This window comes from Monodelphis domestica, chromosome 3 (genome assembly GCF_027887165.1).
Source record: "Monodelphis domestica isolate mMonDom1 chromosome 3, mMonDom1.pri, whole genome shotgun sequence".
Classification (NCBI taxonomy): Eukaryota; Metazoa; Chordata; class Mammalia; order Didelphimorphia; family Didelphidae; genus Monodelphis; species Monodelphis domestica.
This window is the reverse complement of record NC_077229.1, coordinates 535,364,751-535,375,655: the sequence shown is the minus strand read 5'-3', so window position 1 is coordinate 535,375,655 and position 10,905 is coordinate 535,364,751.

Here is a 10,905-nt window from a genome sequence, read left to right as displayed (position 1 = left end):
ATAGGTAAATATTTATAAAAATATAAATTGCCTAGATTAACAAAAGAGGAAATAGAATACTTAATTGAACAAGCCATCAAGGAACTTCCCAAGAAAAAATTCCCAGGGCTACATGTATTCACAAGTGAATTCTATCAAACATTTAAAGAACAACTAATCCCAATATTATACAAACTATTTGACAAAATGAGCAAAGAAGGACTTTTACCAAATTTCTTTTATGACCCAAATATGGTACTGATTCCAAAGCCAGGCAGACTAAAAACAGAGAAAGAAAACAAAGACCAATCTCCTTAATGAACATGGATACAAAAATCTTAAATAAAATATTAGCAAAAAGACTATAGCAAGTTATCACAAGGATTATCCACTATGAGCAGGTGGGATTTATACTTGGGAATGGTTAGCAAGGATGATTCAATATTAGGAAAACCATCCGTATAATTGACTATATCAATCAAAGCAACAGAAATCACATGATTTTCTCAATTGATGCAGAAAGAATATTGAGTCTCAAATTCTTTGCCTCCTTCTCTCCTCTCCATCCTCCCAACCCTGTTGACATGGCAAGCAATTTTTTATAGATTTTACATGTGCAACCATGTAAAACTTTTTTTCATACTATTTTTTTTTTGTGGGAGGAAACTCAAATAAAAAATAAAGTTAAGAAAGTAAAAAAGGTTTGCTTTGGTCTGAATTCTAACTCAGTTCTTTTTCTTTAGATGCAGATAACATTTTTTATCATGAGTCCTTTAGGATTATTTTGTATCATTGTATTGTTGAAAATAGCTATTATTCACAGCTGTTCATTGAACAGTGCTTCTGTGTACACTGTGTACAATGTTCTTCTGGTTCTGCTCATTTCACTCTGCTTCAGTTTAGCTGTTTCAGGTTTTTCAGAACTGCTCTTATTTGTCATTTCTTACAGCACAATGGTATTCCATTCTGTTCCATTGCAAGCATATATTATACCTTACTTAGATATTCCCCAATTGATGAGTATCTTCTCAATTTCCAAATCTTTGACCTTCCCCCCCCCAAAAGAGATGCTTTAAATGTTTTTGTACATAAAGGTCCTCCCCTACCCATTTTTAACCTCTTTGGGATACAAATCTAGTAATGGTACTGTTTTATAGCCTTTTGAGCATAGGCCCAAATTGTTCTCCAGAATGATTGAATCAGTTCACAATTCCCCCAAGAGTGCATTTATGTCTCAACTTTCCCCCATCCCCTCTAAGTTTTATAATTTTCCTTTTCTATCATAATAGCCAATCTGATAGGTGGGGGTGTGATACCTCAGAGTTGTTTCAATGTGCATTTCTCTATATAATAGTGATTTAGAACATTTTTTTGCATGACTATAGAGAGTTTTAATTACTTTGCCTAAGAATTGCCTGTTCATATCCTTTGACCACTTATCATCTGGGGAATGACTTGTACTCTTATATATACAATTCATTTCTCTATGTATTTGAGGAATCTCCTAATTTTATTAGGAGAGACTTGTAAAAATTTCTTGCCCCATGATGATTACCATGTATTACTTTCCATCCTATTTACCCCTGGCTTGTTTCTGATCTCTACCTACCCTAATTTGCCCTCTTTTCTACATCCCCACCCCCCTTTTCTAGTCCCCTTCCCATCCTACTTTTCTGTAGGGTAAAATAGCTTTCTATACCCTATTGATTATGTATGTTCTTCCCTCATTCAGCCAATTTTGTTGGCTCAAAATAAGGTTCATATAATCTCCTCCCCACATCTCCCATCTTCTCCCTTATAAACACTCTTTCATGTTTCTTTTGTGTGTGATAATTTACCCCATTCTATTTTTTTCTTCTTCCTCCTCCCCATGCAATCCTTTTCCTAATGCTTTAATTTAATTAATTTTTTTACATCATCCCATCATATTCAACTCATCTCTTCACCCTCTTTTTAGCTAATAATGAAAAAAGTTCTTTGGAGTTAGCAAGAATTATTTCCCCACATAGGGATGTACACAGTGTAAACTTATTGAATGCCTTTTGATTTCTCTTTCCTATTTAACTTTTTATGATTCTTTTGAATCTTGAATTTAACAGTAAACTTTTCCATTCAGCCCTGGTCTTTCCATCAGGAATGTCTGTAAGTCCTCTATTTCATTGAATATCCATTTTTCCCCCTGAAGGATTATGTTTAGTTTTGCTGAGTAAGTGATTCTTGGTTGAAGCCCTAGCTCTTTGCCCTCTGGAATATCATATTCGAAGCCCTCTGACCCTTAAATATAAAAGCTACTGACTGTGGCTGCACAATATTTCAATAGTTTCTTTTTGAGTGTCTGTGAAATTCTCTCCTGGACCTTGGAGTTTGGGAATTTGGCTATAATATTCCTGAGATTTATTCTTTGGGGATCTCTTTCCTGAGTTTGGAATTGTGATCAGGGTCCCCTGCTCCCTTGTGGCCACAAGTGCCCATGTGTATTAGTGCTCTTTCTCACCTTGAGTCTGTGTCCCTGGACTGTGATCTAGTTCTTTGACAAGAGTTTTGTACCCAGAGCCAGCAAAGGGATCCCATATTCTCTTTCTGAGCAGTTGTCTGACTCCTCTCACTGTCTGTGGCTGAGAGTTTCAGAAGCCTTAGGTGCTGCTTTAGCTGCCCCTCTCCCCCAAGACCTGTTGCCACAGTGGAGCTTGCCATGGTGTCCTGTATTCTGCCTCTATTCTAGTTCACTAGATTCCTCATGCCAGTCTTCTAAGTTGCTTTGGGCTGAAAAATTACTTCACCTTGTCTTTTTGTGGGTTATACTGTACCAGAATCCATTTTGAGGAGCTATATTATAGCTTTTTGGAAGGTAATTTGATAGAGATCAGATAGCTACCTATACCTTGTCTACCATCTTGCTCTTTTTGATCTTGCTGGCATATTCATAGGGTTACTGAACTCATGTAGAACCTTTTATATTACCATCTTAACCTGAAAATCAACATTTTCCCCCCCAAAGAAGCACCTAAACTCCAAAGCTTTATAATTCAATCAGGCTTTAGTTCCTCTGGTCCTAAGTATGCTTACTCCTAAATTCACAAACATTTGTAAGAGGGGATAAATTTTTTTGTTTTCCCATACACTCTGTATACCCTACAAGTCTTAAACTTCAAAGTTTTTTTTTTTAATGGAAGTTCTATTTTTACTTTGAATGATAATTCAAATATTTATGACAGAAAAGATGTTTTAAATTTGTAAACATATTTTATGTTTTAGTTCATCATATTTCATGTGCTAAAATTTATTTTCTTCAAAAAAAGGAAACTTGAAAAATACTTTCCAAAATTATTCTGGCAGTTAGTAGCACACAAGATTTATCAGCAATGATAAATTTAAAAGAGAAACAATCTTGGAATGTAATATTACAAAAAGGCAAATAAAAAGGCTTATAGTAAGGAATAACTTACCCTGCAAAACAGAATATAATCTTATAGGGGAAAATGGATTTTTAATATAATAAAAGACTTTTGCTCATTAATGATGAACATATTAATGCTGAGTAGAATCCTTGAAATATAAACACATATGACAAGAGAAATATATAAAGATGAATTTATTTGAGCAAATGGAAGGAGATAAATGATAATGAAAGAGTAGAAGAGACAAGTGACTTTTTAGAACCTCGTTGCTTTCAATATCATAGGGATAACAAATACAGTCCCATACTTTTTTTATTTTTAAGAGAGGAAAGTTAAGGAAGGAGAAAAGGAATACACTTGGAAAGAAATGAAGAAAGCAAGGAGGAGATATTATTTCTCATAACTGGGATATATGAGAAGAAGAACATAAAGGAGAAGAGAGGTTGGGAGCAGTAGATATCTCACAAATGTCATGCTTTTCTGATTCATATGAAGGATGGTTTAACACACGAAAGCATAAACAGTTTGATGTAGAAGCTTATTAAATTCAATAGGGAAATAGGATAGAATAAGATAGGGAATAGTTTCTTTTTCTTTTCTTTTCTTTTCTTTTTTGATGGTGGTTGAGGGACACTAGATCTCTATCTCATCCAAGTTAGAATTGCAGCAGCCACTCAATGGCCTGATCTCATCTATAAACAACATGGGAACTTTATCAGCGATAATGCCAGCCCACATTGGTTTGGTTTTCCTTGGGCAGCTTGGTGGCATCCATCTCCCAGACATTCACCACATTGGTGCCAGATGTAGTGTGAACTTTTAATTGACTTTTAGCATTGGTGCAGTCCAGGACTCTCAAGCTCAAACAAACTACCAACTTCAGCATCTCTGGTTGCAAGAATTATAGGTGTGTGCCACTATGGTATGTGAAGAGGGAAGTTTACTTTCAATGAAAGCAAATTTCAACTTTTATAGGTGAATTATAAAGATAGGATTAAAAGGAGAGAACAATGGTATAAGAACCAGTGATTAGGGTCTAAGCTGGGGGAAAAATTCTGGGAAGAAGAGTGCTACATTGGAACACTTCCATTATAAATTATTGGTGTTGATTACTTTTCTTCTCTGTCATCATCTTTTTTGTTAAAAAAAAGTAGATTGGGATACAGAGAAGAAAAGTAGGAGATGTAAGATTTAAATTAAAATTCAATAACTCCAAGTATTATTTTTTATAAAGTTTATTAATAACCACTTGAAGTACAAAGAAAATATACTAAAAGAAATAGAAGTTCAAACCTAATTTTCTAAGGAAAAGTAAACCCACATGTGTAGATTCTCCTGCCTAGCATAAAGCCTGCTTTCCCAGCATGATCAGGGGAGAAGAGAGCAAGGGGGTGGGGTCACACACAAACTTTACCTCTGTAACATAAGGACATAATGTGAGAATGAAAGTGGGATGCTGGGATTTAGAGTATGAGGGAGCAGATTCTAATTATATGGAGAGTATATGATGGAGTTAAAAACAGTCATAACTATGAACACAAATGGTCTTTACTCATAAAATGGAAGAAGGTTGAAGAATTAATTAGAAACCAGAATCTAATATCTTGCTAAAGAACAAATGGCAAGATCCCAAATGTAAAAGAAAACAGCACTTTTCACAGTCATTTTCCTTTACAGTATTACGATATTAAAGACAAGTTCTTGACCAATAAAAAAGTACATTATTGATGCCTCCTGCCATATTAGACCTTTGGCTGTTTTGAGGGTATGTTAGCAATTGTTAGTGCTGGAAAGGAACTTAGACACCCTCTAAGTCCTTTCCACTCATTTTATACATGAATAAATTAAGACATTAAAGTGATTTGTTCAAGGTGCCATGGTGCATTATGATATAGAATTAGAACCCATTCTTCTAAGTCAGTGTTGACACATTAGCTTATAATCAACAAAAAAGTGATTTATTACCAGGTAAACAGGAAGAAGAATAGAAGACATAATATATGAAAAAGAGAGAGGGGGAGATGGAGAGAAAGACAGAGAGATAGAGATAGAGAGAGACCTAGATAATTCATTTTTCTAAACCATGAGGATGCAGGGAGAATCATTTTAAGCAAAGCAAACTTCAATTTTGAAAGATGAATTATAAAGTAGGATTAGAAGGAGAGAACAACAATGTAAGAACCAGTGATTAGGCTGTGGGAGAAGAGCAGAAGCAGAAACAGTTCTTTGCTTTTCTTACGACAATCCCTTGATTTTTAGTCAACATTTATCTTAGAAGCAGTTTCAGTTTTTGGGAATCAATCAAAGAGTTTCCTTATGTCCTTGCAAGGAACATGTCTATCTTCAAAGGGGGTGTCCTCAGACAAATGCCCAAGCTTCATTATTTCATCAACTTGATTAGGGAAGGCATGGAATTGATCAGGGATTGCCTAGATCAAAACTCTCTCACTTCTAACTCTTTGTAATCAGATTGGCAAAGATAACCAAAAACAATAAATGGCAAATGTTGTAAGCACTTCAGGAAAAATTAGGCATGCTGATACACTATTTATGAAGATGTTAATGGATCCAATCATCTGGACAATTTGGATTTATGCAGAAAAAGCTGCTAAGCCATGCCTTCCTACTGATCTAATTATGCAGTATTTGGCCTATCTATCCCCTAAAGAAATCATGGAAAGAGGAAAAGGTCTCACATCACAAGAATATTCACAATAGCTCTTTATGTAAAGGCAAAAAAAGAATCCTCTGGAAACTAAGCATATCCATCAGTTGAGGAAGAGTTGAACAGCTTGAGGTATTTGAATGCATACTATTATGCTATAAGAAATGAAGGAAAGGGGGCTTTTAAAGAGATGTGCCAATACCCATATGATTTTATTCAGTGTGAAATGAGTAGAAGCAAAAGCACAACATCCCTGATATTATGTAACAGGGATTTAATATATGCTCAGACCACCTAAGATAGAGACACCTCTGTGGAAGATCCTGAAGATGTGCTTCTGAGGAACAAGCAGCCATCGTTATGCTCCCCAGAAACCTCTTCACTATTAAAATCACCATCCTACTATCAACTTTGGTTCTCCTACCTCTTTGGTGTTTTCAATATCCATCGCCCCTCTGATTGGAGGACTGGCAGACAGAGCTATCTGTTCAAAGAGGACTAACAAACAGCCAAATCTATACTTCCTACTAGCTACTGTGAAGATGGGATTAACTCTCCTCTGCCCATTTTTAGATTGAATCACCAAAATCACCTCCACTTATCCTTAAATATGGGGAGGTCTGTGACCCATGTGTGCTAATCAGAAACCCACTGACTGCCCCCAAAGCTATAGCTTCAATTGGTTCACATAAAATAGAAGGAAGGCACAGGAAGTGATGAAAGGAAGGGTCCTTAAAAGTGGCAAGAACTTCCAGTGACCAGCTCTTTCTCCTGCAAACTTGACCCTGGAGGAGTTCCGGCTTGGGACCTTGGACTGCTCTTTGGTTTTCCTTTAGGACTACCACATGGGTAAGATTAAAAAGGCTGATTCCCTTTTCCTGGCTTTTCTGGCCCTTTGAGGCCCTTTGTCTTGGAGGAGCCCTTGTGGCTGGAACCGTTATTTAATTTACTTCTGGGCCTCCTTTGCTGAGGCCTCTGAAGTTCTGCCGGGTTCAACTGGGCTAGAGTAATTATCTACTCTCTCTCTGATTTCCTTACTTTCACTCTTTCTCCTTTTGTAAATAAACTACCATAAAAAGTTATTCTGACTTGAGTAATAATTTCTGACTACCACATTTCTCACATTTAGTCCAACCCTTTAATTTTTAACCCTTACACTACATCCCCTGGACTTGGACTCCACAATGCCTTTGTGCCAGGTACCCTCACCTTGCCCTTTCTAGCTATTTTTTATATCTTTCCTTGATAGATTGTAAGCCTCTTGAAGACAGAGGTTGGGTTTTTATTTTCTTATTTATATTCCCAGAACTTGGAAGAGCACTTGACATATAGTAGATACTTAATAAATGTTAACTGACTATTTTTGACTGATTGGTCCAGATATGAACATTTTGTATTGGTCTACCATGTACTTTGGAAGAAACTTCATATTAGACTCAGTTGCTTTCTTTTTCCAGTGGTGTCTGAAGATGAAAGTTTCATTTATTCACAGCAAGGTTCAAGGAGATAAGTTCCATAGAAACACCTAGTGGTCCTGAGAAATAGTTTTGGGATTTAGGTTTGTTTCATTTGTACTTTTAAGTTATAGATTGAGTCTCAGATCTGGGAGCTCAAACTATGGAGACCTTGAAGCCCAGCATTACAATATGGATTGCTTCCAGGGACCTCTGAGAATCCAGGGTGTGAGTATGAAAGCAAGTTTTGGATTTGCAAACTTGGTAGGACTAATATTATATGGGAACTGAATTAAGTTCAGTTAAACTGATTCTTCCCTTGCTACAGATTGAGTTGATATAGGGAAGAATATGTTCCCTATGTATTGGGGAGAAATATTTGTATGTTTTCTTTTGTTATACCTTTGAAGTAAATGTTCTTTTGTAAAAATTAATCTGTAAGTGATTAAGTGCAACTGGGATGTTTAGGCCCCTAAATTAGGGAAACACAATTCATGAGGGCTTGCCAATGGCAAAAACTAGATATTCCACCTTAAAACCCCAAGGGCAGATCCCTGGCAAAGGGACAAAAAGTAATACTTAGCCCTAAATGGAGGACAGCACAGAGTAGTAATGGTTATAATTATAAAAAGAAAATTTTTGAAAGATTTATGAACTCTGATCAACTAAATGATCAATCGAGATTTCACAGAACTGATCAAGAAGAATGCTTTTACCTCATGATAGGGAACATGAACTAATTCAGAATATAAAATGAATTTTTTGATATGACTAATATAGGAATATGTTTTGCTTTACTCTGCTCATGGGATATAGGGGTTTCTTTTCCTTCCCTCCTTCCTTCCTTCCTTCCTTCCTTCCTTCCTTCTTTCCTTCCTTCCTTCCTTCCTTCCTTCCTTCCTTCCTTCCTTCCTTCCTTCCTTCCTTCCTTCCTTCCTTCCTTCCTTCCTTCCTTCCTTCCTTCCTTCCTTCCTTCCTTCCTTCTTTTCTTCTTTCTTTCCTAGTTGGAAGGAAAGGAAATGAATGACTGATTGATATGGAAAATAACAACAACCACTTTCTCTTTCATGTATGACCTAGAACAACTTAACTTTTCTAGGGTTTAATTTTCTCAATTAAAAAAAAAAAAGGTTGACAAAAAAAGTAAAAAGTTGGACATTTTAGTTCCTACCCAGCACTAATCTATTATCCTATCCTAGGGATGATATATTGATTTTAATATAATTATAATCTATAATTTAATATAATCTATAATTATATATAAAAATAATATATAATTTAATATAATCTATAAATAGAACTAAGAAGCTGTTATTTTACTATTAAAATTTAACATCTACTAAAAACAAATATTTCTCTGCCCAGATAATCCATGTACATAGAGACTTGAAAAGACATTTTTTCCTAAATCGTATATCCTTTAGACATTGCTTTATCCTTCAATATTTGCCTTGGAGTCTTTAATTTCCCTGAATGACAGCATTGCTCTCAGGGGTAATACATATGGCCATCTGTGACAGATTTCCTAGACTTCTATGTGGATGGTGAGCTAAACTGTTATTAGCTAAAACTAACAAAAGAACAAGCAGCAGTCCTCTCAATCCAATATTTTCATACACAATAGAGTAAAAGGTAACCTTTGCCAACCATTTTTTGAGAATGACAGGAAAGAAAGTAGTAGGTCTTTGACGAGGCCAATGGTTAAAGCATTTTAGATAAAAGTGATAGAATAGATAGGAAGGTCATTTCTTACAAACAGAACCATGACATTTGTGGGTCAGATTAGGGATGGGCTTTTCTGTAGTTTTGAGGGTGTGATCTGCTAAAAGAATATAGATTGATTCTATCAGAGAATGGCAAAAGTGTCTTCTGGTGCATATAATCATAATTCTTTCAATCTCTTTTAAGATTAGGCAGTAATCTATGCAAAGAGAAAATCTGAATATTTGGCATAACTTGTGGTAATTATCTGATATAATACACTGGAAGAGGAAGTCCTGGGAACATTTAGGCTTGCTATGACATACCTTAAAAGGAACATAGCTGGCTTAGTGGAAAGAGGGATGGACTTGGAGTTGAGAAAACCTGAGTTCAAATTCCACTTGAGGCACTTAGATGTGTGATCCTGGGCAAGTCTCTTAATCTGTTTTAGTCTCATTTTCCTCATTTGTAAAATGAGGACAATAATAACAGCACCTACTGCACAAGATTGTTGTGAAGATAAAATGAGATATGATAATATGATACATAACAAACCTTATAGCAGGATTTAAATGGTAACTATTAGCTATTATTTTGTCCAATTGCCTGGAGGACAGACGCCTGGGAGAAAGAGGATGTTTATGGGTCGACTAGACTTTTGAAAAGAGTTTGGAAACATGGAAGCTTTGAATTGGGTGCTGCTTTCATTTTTGATTTGTGAAGATCTAGTGATAAGATGAGCAATTGTCCCCATTAAAATGGCCAAGGAGCTAATCTAAGCAGGTGCCACATGGGATTCAGATGAGAGAGACTGAATTCTTGAGCCTTCTGAGAGAGATGGTGGTGACACAGCCCTCCGTATTTCTCTATCTTCTAGTTCTCAAAGAAAGGGTGAGTTCCCATTTTCAAAAACTTAACTTTGTTTTTAAAGTTACATCAGTGATTGCTGTTGAAAATTTGTTTGAAATTGCTGGTTATATAAAATGATCAGTCATAGTGTTTCTGATTTGCATAATTTAGTTTTAGTGAATGGGAAGTTACAAAAGGAGACAGAGAGAGTGAGGCACATTATTTAGAAAGACAGAAAGAAATCAAAGACCATGTAAACACTGTGTCTGATTTCTACCAGGGTGTTCTGATTGGCAGCTTAGGAATTATAAGAGAATGAGTATAATTCACGTTGATTTTCCTATTTTAATAAACTTCTCAAGGTGTTGTACAAATTGATTTATCATCTTTCCCACTAGGGACTAACAATAGCAGTTGACTGTTGTGTGTGAGATTGGGCCAGCCTTGCTATCTTGTTTTTCTGTTGTTCTCCAGGTAAAGTCCTAATTTTGCGAAGTCCAGAAAATTGCCATAAACTGACTTTTTAGTCTTTTTTTTTGTGCAAGTAGGGTCATATGAGTTACAAAGTTCTTCTCTGCAACTGGGTTTGTAGGGTTTTGTACCAGAGTCCTCCATCATGGAAGAGTAGACCATCATGGGTAACTGAGAGGTGATGAAGCCCTATTTAACTCAATGCTGTACCTTAGGAATACACATTCATGAACACACATATATAAACATATGTATATACAATGTACACACACATACATGTATGCATTTTCTCTGCTTCAAATGTCATTCCCTTGTAAGTAAATTTCATTTTGTTCACAATTAGATGAACTAGAGGGTTTTATTTTGTTTATCTTAAACTTTACCAGCT